We start from the raw sequence: 9,902 nt of genomic DNA, 5'->3' as shown, positions 1-9,902 counted from the left end.
GGCTGACTCGTGCTCCCAAGTTTGCAATGTCCAAATTCAAACTCTACCCCAACCTCGTCAAACTTCCTCCTCCTCTTCGAGAACCAAGTGGGGAACCTCCAAATTTGTCCTAAGTGGCAGCTTTGTGAAACTCTTCATGAGGTAATACATAGAGATATAGATAAAAATGCAACATTTGCAAGCTAGAAACATTAAAAAATTGAAAATAACAGGCAGGTGACTGGATTTTGTCTCTTTGGAGTGGTTCCTTCATGGTTGACTTGTACGCCTCCTTGACAGTCACCTTACGTATACACTAATGTGGCATGCAAGTGAAGGCCCACCTTACGTGCTGAAGCTTCTGTGAAATTGTCCGCTGTCTGAACGGTCCAGCTATGTCGTTCTGCTGATAAGCTCCTGATATGCAAAGTTTTTGGCGTCTATACGACACGCATCTCAGAGCAAGTACGTCTTCCTTGCAACTGCAAGACGGCGGAGTGTGAGCAGAAGCTGTGCACCACAAGAAAGAATATTGTACGGATGCATGTACGGCCAGCTTCCCTGATCTTAGGGCTTTCAACAAGGGGAGTCCATACAAAACGCCCACAACGAAGCCCTGCACAGTGAGAGGAGGTACACATCTCTCTACACTCTTAGCAGCTTAGGCATTTCAATTTTGAAAGGTTTATTTGGAGAATTGCATGTGACATAAGGAGACCTGGCCTCCATAGTCTGTCCTTTTTAGATTGTTGTGGATGGAACTATGGTTCCATCGAGTAAGAGCATGCTTTGCCAACCGCTGGGACCAAAGATTTACCCTGGCCATGTTAGGAAAAAAGGATTGATTGTAGTTTCCAGCCATTACATACTGGTTAGGAGCACTTCCAAATTAGGAGTTGTAGGGTCAATGAAAGGCCTAATTAGAGACAGACGACATCGTATGATGAGCCCTTTGCAAAGACAGTTCAGGAGATGTTATTTGAGTTGGGGGGGTTCTATTGTTGGAAAGAAGACTCTAGTTTTAGGAGCTCTTCTTTGGTTAGGGCTTTTAGAAGAGAAAGGGTAGCTGCCATATTCAGAATGTCAATTCTCGAAAAAAGGTTGAGGATGTATGTGGTGGTTCATTATTAGCAGCATAGAGAACAAAAACCTCTTCAGGAGAGGATGCCTCGATGCTTCATGTTTTGGAGCAAAGACTTTGAATGAACCTCACAGCCTGTTTGAGAAAGTTTAAGTTTTAGCACTGGTGTGGTGAGGTTGATGTGAGGCCAAAAGAGGTTTGTCAGCTTGATTGGGAAAGCTCAGGGAGACTCTTGAATGTAAAAGCAAATCTGTACTCTCATAAAGGATTATGAGAGTATTGTAGCACCAGGATTATGTTCTCCTGTGCTGAAGGCATGAATGATTTGTGGACTAGCGGGGTGGAGCAGTAGCTAGAAGATCATGTGTCCATCAAAGGTATAGTTTATTTGCAGTACAACAAAAGAGGAAGTTGCGCATAGTTTGTGTGCCTTACAATCAGAGGTAGGCCTGCAGTGAGGAAGGACATACGTAGGAGAGGAGCATGGCCTGGTCGTACAATGAGGAAGCCTTGATATGCAATTGCAGTTGTTCCAGTGAAAATAGGGCTGACTGGTGGGTTGCATGGTCAAAGATTTATTTCCATTTTGCATATCGCAAGGACTCTACTAGTGCCAATTCACAATGGTCAAGACATTCAAGTCGCCCAAGTGATTCTGTAATAAGGCCTTGATTTGCTACATGGACCCTTGGACATCCATGGTGCAAGCATAGATACAGCGGACAACCACAGCAGTCCTGGAGTGGAAGAAATAAGCAGATCATGGCAGCAGCAGGTTTATCTACTCCAACCCAAAGCCAAGAGGGACATGCACAAGGGCATACATGGTTTGATCCAAGCTGGCACTAAAGAGACAGTCGCATGTCATGATTTGACACATTGGGCTCTAGAGATTGATGTATCATGGACATAGCTAGCTTAGGATGTACTGTTGAAACCTACAGAGAGTCGAGACCCTGGTTAATATTCATAACAAGAAGCACTGTAGTCTAGGCACAAAGGCTTCTTGCTTCCAAGAGCTCCTCTTCATTTTTGTTTGGGCGACAAGGTCTTTTTGGCAACATGCAAAGTCTTTCTTGTTGGTTTTGTGCCTTCTTAGTTTGGTTCAAGTGGCCAACAACTGTGCCCTCCTTGGCCTTCTGGTCTGAAGTAAGCTTGGGTGTAGATGGAGATAGAGGCTCCAGATGACTGCCCCCCCCCCCCCCCCCCCCCCCCGGGGTGGTTGTAGTCTGCTCCTTATTCCCAGAAGTGTGTGCTTTGGGAGTCTAGGATTGGGGAGTCTTGGGTTTCCCATTGTTGTGTTTCAGTTATGCATTCTACGCAAGCAAGACTGCATGGTCAAATGAAGTGGGCTAAAACATCACATCCCAACAGATGAAGTCCATACAAAAAAGCCCCCTTTCTTGTCGTCATCAGATTTCTGTATCTACAAGGCCAGGTGAGTGAGCTTATTAGCAAACCATATGATAGGTTGTGAGTTTTGTTTTAGCCCTCAAAATGCGTCATCAAGTCTAGCGTGATATAATGTGGTGGAAGAAACCACCTTTTCAAGTCAGCTACAAACTGGTCCCACTCATAATGGCCACACCATCCTCAATGTGGGCTTGGGATTAGGATTGCTACCACACAATGGCATTGAGATGAGAGTTAGCCAGTGCAACCTTTCCCTATCTGACCTATGTACTGAAGCAAAGTAAGCTTCAAATTGGTGAATCCATGAATGTAAAGCGGAGGGATTGAGTTTACCATCATACCTACTGAAGGTGACATTTTTCGGAAAAGGGTTCCTCGGGGCTTGGAGTGGCCCCTCGGTTGAAGACCATGAGGAGGGTCTAATTCTCTTCACGTCCTTGTCATTCATCGTCTTTTTATTGGTCTTCGCAAGTTCTCTTCTGCTTGGAATTGAGCCTTCAAGATCTTTGGACGTGCTAGTGTAACCTTTTTCCTATCCAACCTATGTACTGTAGCAAAGTAAGCTTCAAACTGATGAATCCATGAATGTAAAGCGGAGGGTTGAGTTTACCATCATGCCTATTGAAGGTGACCTTTTTTGGAAAAGGGTTCACCGGGGCTTGGAGTGGCCCTTTGGTTGAGAGCCATGAGGAAGGCCTCGTGCTCTTCACATCTTTGTCATTAGTTGTCACCAGTTCTCTTCCGCCTAGAGTTGACCCGTCAAGATCCTTGGATGTGTCTCCTCTTCAAGTCGGATTTTCTTTGAGGGTGCTCGTGCTCTCTCTCCAATTGAAGCTAAAGTTGCTACATTTGAAGCTCATGATTACATTGCGGTCTTGCACACCGCCATAGCAAGAACTTGCTCGGGAGATGAAACAAAAGGTTGGGGTTGTGCAGTAGATGGTGGTTTGTGAAGAAGTGGATTGGGGTTGTGCACTAGATGGTGATTGTGAAGAAGTGGGTTGGGGTTGTTCACTAGATGGTGGTTGTGAAGACGTGGCCTCAACGAAATGGTGTGGCTGAGAGAAAGAACAGATCTCTCATGAAGATGGCATGTTGCATGGTTAAAGGCCAGGATTTGCCTCATGTTTTTTAGTTGGAGGCAGTTATGTGTACCACTTATGTGCTAAATGTTTAGATATCGAGCTCAACTAGTGTTACCTTGGACATTGATGACCCGCTTGGGTGATAGCTTCCACACTTATGCCACTGGCATGGTTAGTGAGATTATGGTTGATATGCCGCCAGTGGATGACAGGTTGTGTGATAGCCACTTTGGAGTACTAGAGTTATGGCATAGTTATAGCGCCAGCTCATGTAGTGAGGTTCACACTATAGACCAATCATTGTATGTTGTTGTAGGAGAGTACTTTCTCTTTATGTATGTACTCTTATCTTTTATTATATGGTTGTAGAGAAGTGAAGAAGATACAAGAAAATTCAATTATCCATCTCTCTCTTGTGTCTTGCTCTCTCTCTCCCCCGCATTCTCTTTATGGTATCAGAGCTCTGGTTCGTATGAGAGCTAAGGAGGCAAGTAAGAGGCAAGAACAAGCAAGGAAGGAAGTGGTACACGGGTAAGAGTATCATCATCTCTTTTCCTTCTTGTTTTAGGTACAACACCTTCTCGGTAGGTCGGGTAGCTACAGATCTCCATTGAGAAGATGTCTTCGCAGGCTTAGAGGTGCCTGTGTGGTACGAAGTACTTCGTACTACAAAGTTGGCGGCCGACAGTTTCGAGAAGTTCTGGTAGAGAACCGTCTCTGGTCGAAATCTGGTTATTGCAGTGTAGAAGTGCGGATAGGATTTGCACATGTATTATTAATATTGAATGTATGTACATGTTACTCTGGTCAGATTTGGTGACATACAGGTTGTGTTGAAGTACCATTGCAGTAGTTATAGAAGATATTGTTGTGTTACAGGTTACATATAGAAATTGTCTGTTTGTAGGTTTCTGATTGTTGCAGGTAAACATGTCTGACAGACTTAATCAGATTGTTAGTAAGAAGCTGGACAAGAAAAACTTCCATGTCTGGAAGTTCAGAATAACCAACTTTCTCATGGTTGCAAGTGAGGTTTAATCCTCAAGAATGTTTTGTGGAAGACTTAAAAAATCAGTGTCGCTTGGTTGCAGAGGGTAACAGAAATGGTTGGATGTTTACTTTGGATGTGAACATGCCTGAGGTAAAGGTAATCATGTTTGTGCATGGAACAGGTGTCATTGCAGATATTGATATATGACACAAGCTCATTGGTTGTCACTGTCAGAATGCGCAGCAGAAGACTAACGCACGTAGGAAACGCATCACCATTGAGCACCACGAACACCCCCAACGGACACTGCAGCATCCCTCCCCCGGGCTCCCATCTCCCGGTGAGCTACCTCCCAAAACACCGGCCGGAGGAGATGATTATGACAAGGTGCCACTCTAGCCTATATATGGCTCTTCAACTTTCCATGCTTCCACTTATGGGATAATCCAAGGCACCTTCTAGCCATAGATCACACGCTTGAAATTGCCAACCTTCCAACACCCTCCCTCCATTCGAGCTCCGCAAGCCACCGAGGCACGAGGGGGTTGCCCAGGACCACACACGCCTGAGCCGCCCAGGACCACACGCCCGGGCTCTGATACCATGTCAGAATGCGTAGTGGAAGACTAACGCACGTAGGAGACGCATCACCATCGAGCACCACGAACACCCCCAACAGGCACTGTAGCGCATCCCTCCACCGGGCTCCCATCTCCCGGTGAGCTACCTCCCAAAACACCAGCCGGAGGAGATGATTATGACAAGGTGCCACTCTAGCCTATATATGGCACTTCAACTTCCCATGCTTCCACTTACGGGATAATCCAAGGCACCTTCTAGCCATAGATCACACGCTCGAAATCGCCAATCTTCCAACAGTCACAAGTAGGGACCACCCCGAGCGATAATAGACCAACACTTTAAATACTAGACAGAGCATGAAAACAGAGTAGAAGAACCATAAATAATACAATGACACCGCACTGAGCTGAAACGGCCGGCCCCCGTAGGAACTTCTTTATTCACAGAGAAGCTTTTACAAGATACCAAGGTGCGGGTGCATATAGCACCGGATTTTCCACAAAGTATCAGCACAAATCTTGCCCAGATAACTATCCAGTGCCAGATACAAACACAGCACCAAAAGCCAACCGAAAAAACTGTCTCAAAACAGTCCCATAATCAGCTCATAAACAATCCATCAATCAGCCCGGTATGGAGCCAAAAACAGTCCCGAATTCCGTGCCAAACAGCCCCAAAAACTGAGTCTCAAATCAGCCCCAAAAACAGTCCCATATCTGCCCAGAATTGAGTCGACCAGCCCTGTCAAGCTCTGGAAGAAAGCGACCAACCATGTGACTGCCTTGGAAGAAGTCGACCAGCTATGTGGGAGTTCTGGAAGAAGCCGACCAGCTCTATGGGAGCTATGGAAGGAGTCGATTTGCTGAAAACAGCCCAGAAACTGCTGTAGAGAAGAGAGAAAAATTGCAGTCGGCCAGCAGAGGAGAGAGAGAAGGCTCCAGAGGGATGCGCATGCCGAAAAGGAGAAGCCCCACCTCTTTTTTTAAATGAAGTTGACTAGCTATATTTGTAGCAGTTTTTCGTTTTTGCCCAAAATATCAACTTTATGCTTTTACTTGGCTTGTAGCCATCTTTTAGGCTAAACTTTGCCGATAGATGCTTCAGCTTTCTTATGTGGAAAATCCCCGTTCACACCTTGGCTCCGCTCAGTGTGTGAAACACTGGACAAGACTGGTGAAGGGACCAAATGGTGACTTCCCCTCCGTCTTATAAAGCAGTTGTCCGCAACTGTATAAACCTGATACCACTGAGATATCCTTCAAGTATAGCAGATGCACTGCTAATCAGTAGTATTACATAAATAGCGAAAAACTTGGAACAAGAGACATAACACCTCTAGCCTTCAAACAGAAAACACCCAGCAAAAGATGGCACAAGAACCATAAATAGACAATGCACTGAGCCGGAACGGCCGGCCCCTTGTAGATACTTCTTTTATTAAGATAGAAGCTTTTCTTTTACAGAGATAACCAAGTTGTGGGTGAAAACACTGGATCTTTCCCACAATACTTTGGCAAGGCAATTCAAGTCCAAGACTGGCAAAGAGTTTCCAAAAACTGTCCAAAGACAGTCCAGAAACAACCCTCAAAAATTGCCCTTAAAACCGACCCGGTGGGGCTTCACACGTGTGAACTAGTACAGTACTTGTACCAGTTCGGCTATACGGACAGGCTCTCTCGGCAGCTGTACCACTTAAAAAGGGGGGTGGGGATGTGGATGGAGTGCTAAGGCAAGATGCATCTCTATATGCTGAAGGGGTAGTACAAGCATGCTATGCAGATCTGTCTAACTCCATCCAATGCCATAAGAGGGATATAAGATATCATACATCACCGATGTTGAGGGCCGAGGCTGTGAGTGGCGTGAACATGTACCCTGAGTCTGAATGAAAGCGAGCTAGCCTCTCCTGTGTCTCCATCTGGTGTCTCATCCGGATAGCTGCTATCTCTCGGTGACGGAGTCGGGGTGCTCTGTGTTTAGTTTGTCTAGGTCTCCTCCTGGCTCTCAATTCCTCTACTCTCTGTGCGGTCACCCCATGTGGTACATCAGCTGGCACTGGCATAGCTCTCTAGAAGAAATCTGTGAGCTGGGACTGTCTCCCACCCCTAGTGGGAGCGGGTGTCTGGAGGAGTCTCTCTCGAGAACCATGAAGCTCTAGTAGTAGTCTGCCAAGCTGTCGTCGCTGGTCCGAGGCCTCCATCAACTGATGTAGTGAAGAGTGCTCCTCAAACAATCCTGCATAACTATCTCTAACCCCTTGGTGGGCTCTACATCTACATACAAAGTGATCCTCAGTCTCCACCTCCTCGCGGCACAATCTGCATAACTGCTCGGCCCAGGCTGTACGGCTAGAGGGAACAAATCCCGACAACCCTTGCTTGCAGCATAGAAGAAGAGGGAGAAAGCTAACACTTGTATGGCTGTTTTTTTTTTCTGGAGGCGGCAACTGTACGATGGCTGCTGTATGGATAGTTCAGCGGAAGAGAGAGAGAGTTTGTTTGTTGGCTGAAGGTGTGAGCGCATGCTCAAAAGAGAGAGAGCCAGCCCCTTTTTAATGAATCTGGCCGGCTATATTTGCGCTTCTTGAATGTATATGTGCCGAACGCTGCAGCAGGTAGAGCCACCTTTTGGAGTACAGTCCATCGCAGTCCTTGCCGCAGGCAGATTTCTGGTGTCTAGATGGGGATTTTAACATGCTAGAGTCGGCTGATGATATCAGAGGTGACATGGCTATAGTATCAGGTACAGAGTACTCGGCATGGGAGGAGTTGATTTTGGCTCTCAGGGGAGAGGACCCTTGGCATCTTCTAGAGTTTGGACGCAGTCTTGGGAGTTGAGTTTCTCTAGATGTGATAGGAGTACGGACCCTAACCTATCCAGACTAGATCGGTTCTATGTAGATGAGTGGGATTGTGGGCGTGATGGCATGATTGGTTTTGGGTACTACTTTTTCCGACCACACACCAGTTATTCTCTCCTTGGATGACCCCTGAAGACAAGACAGACGTGTGAGTACCCGAATTCCAGTTAGCCTCATCCAAGACCTAGAGATCTGTTGTCACCAATTGGCTGACCATTTGGTCCATATCCAGATTTGTGTCTCGTTCACTTGAGGCCAGGCCGGTGTCTCATGTGAAGGGGCCAGTATTTTTGCTTAACATGGACGGGAACTAGACTGGTGCCACCCGTGTGTTAGCAGGATGGTGTCGTATGGACGGGAGCTAGACTGGTGCCACCCGTGTGTTAGCAGGATGGTGTCGTATGGACGGGAGCTAGACTGGTGCCACCCGTGTATGACTTGGATTGTGTTCTATCCATGGGATTGTCACGCCATGGAAGAGCCAGTATTTTTGCCGTGTCTTGCCTATGGGACTGTCACTCCATAGGGAGGCTCGTGCCTGGAACTGTGTTTTACCTATGGGACTGTCACTCCATAGGAAGACCAGGATTTATGTTTTTTGTCGTGCCATTTTTGTGTCGACAGATGTTTTGTACGTGTTCCATGAACGGGAGATATGTCCATGATACTATTTGCACATGCACTCATGTTTTGCATGTTTGAAACTGTTTTCGCATGACTTGTATTCTTGTGTTTGCCTGTTTGACGTGCCACTTATTGAGCGGGGACGCCTGCCAGTGAGTCATGAAGTTTGCTCTGTCTTCTGACGAGTTTTGTTGCATGTGAACAGGTGGTAAGTGTATTGCACTTGTTGGTTTAATAGTTTTATTTCTAACCTTTAATTTTATAAGGTTGTAAGTTCACATTCATTTAAAAGTGGGCACCCATTATGGGCACCCACATATGGGCCAAGGTGGGGAGGGAAACCCCCACACTTAACCCTTTATGTGTGTGGGGGTGGGTGCATGGCCACCTACCCACACCACACCTTGAAAGTGGCCGCCCCCATGCAAGCTTGGGGAGCCGGCCAGCTGTGGTCGTGTACTTCATCTCCAACCTCTACAAAAGAGAGCGACCACCCCACCCGTTGAAGGATACAGCCGGCAATCATCCCCTGCACCATTGCTCTCAGGCGGCTGCACACCAGGGTGCTGCGCTTCTGCTATTCTCAGGCGGCTACATCACCAAGCGGCTGCAGCCAGGCGGTCACTGCTCTTCTCAAGCGGCTGCACACCAGGGTGCTGCGCTACTGCTCTTCTCAGGCGGCTGCAGCCAAGCGGTTACTGCTGTCCTCAGGCTGCGCCTTCACCCTCAGGCGGTTACTGCTCTCCTCAGACTGCGCCTCCACCCTTGCAGGCGGCTACGCATGCTCTCCAGCAGGTTGTGCCCTCTCCTCTCTGCAGGCGGCCCTAGCAGGCGGCTGCAGCCAGGCGGCCTCTACACTTTCTCCTCTTTAGCTAGCGGCTGGGCCTCCTCCTCCTCCCTTGCAGGCGGCTGCCCCTTCTCTACAATAGGCGGCTGTCTCCTCTTCAACAGGCGGCTGTTTCATCCTTTGCAGGCGGCTGCATCTCCTCCACAACAGGCCGCTACTCCTCTTCTATAGACAGTTGCGTGGGGCTGCACTCCCCTCTACAGGTGGCTGCGTGGGGTTGCACCTCCCTTCCATAGGCGGCTACAGGCGGCTCTGCACCTCCTAGGTGGCTACACCTTCTACACAGGCAGCTCCTCCTCATCCTCCTCGACAGGTTGCTGTGCCCAGGTGTCCCTCTCAAGTAGCTGCACACAAACACCTCCAGTATTTGTCTTCCATTAGCGAGCTACAAGTAAGTGGATTCAGATTTAAGTAAAGGATCTTGTTGTAAATCTGATAAA

At 47.5% G+C, this 9,902-nt stretch overlaps 1 protein-coding gene across 2 annotated transcripts in view; it reads left to right on the top strand.

Annotated features, from left to right (window-relative positions):
• Window positions 1–222: 222 nt before the first annotated feature.
• LOC147642233 (calcium-transporting ATPase 8, plasma membrane-type-like) overlaps window positions 223–9,902 on the top strand; it is a 56,188-nt gene continuing 46,508 nt past the window's right edge. For both annotated transcript variants that reach the window (XM_086804248.1, XM_086804239.1), the window contains exon 1: window positions 223–612. The gene's annotated coding sequence lies outside the window, so the exon portion shown is untranslated. The remainder of the gene's footprint in view (window positions 613–9,902) is intronic.

Source organism: Cibotium barometz, chromosome 1 (assembly GCF_041138505.1).
Source record: "Cibotium barometz isolate CiBa-2024 chromosome 1, ASM4113850v1, whole genome shotgun sequence".
NCBI lineage: Eukaryota > Viridiplantae > Streptophyta > Polypodiopsida > Cyatheales > Cibotiaceae > Cibotium > Cibotium barometz.
The sequence above is the reverse complement of the archived record's forward strand: the minus strand, read 5'-3'. Positions and strand labels throughout refer to the sequence as shown.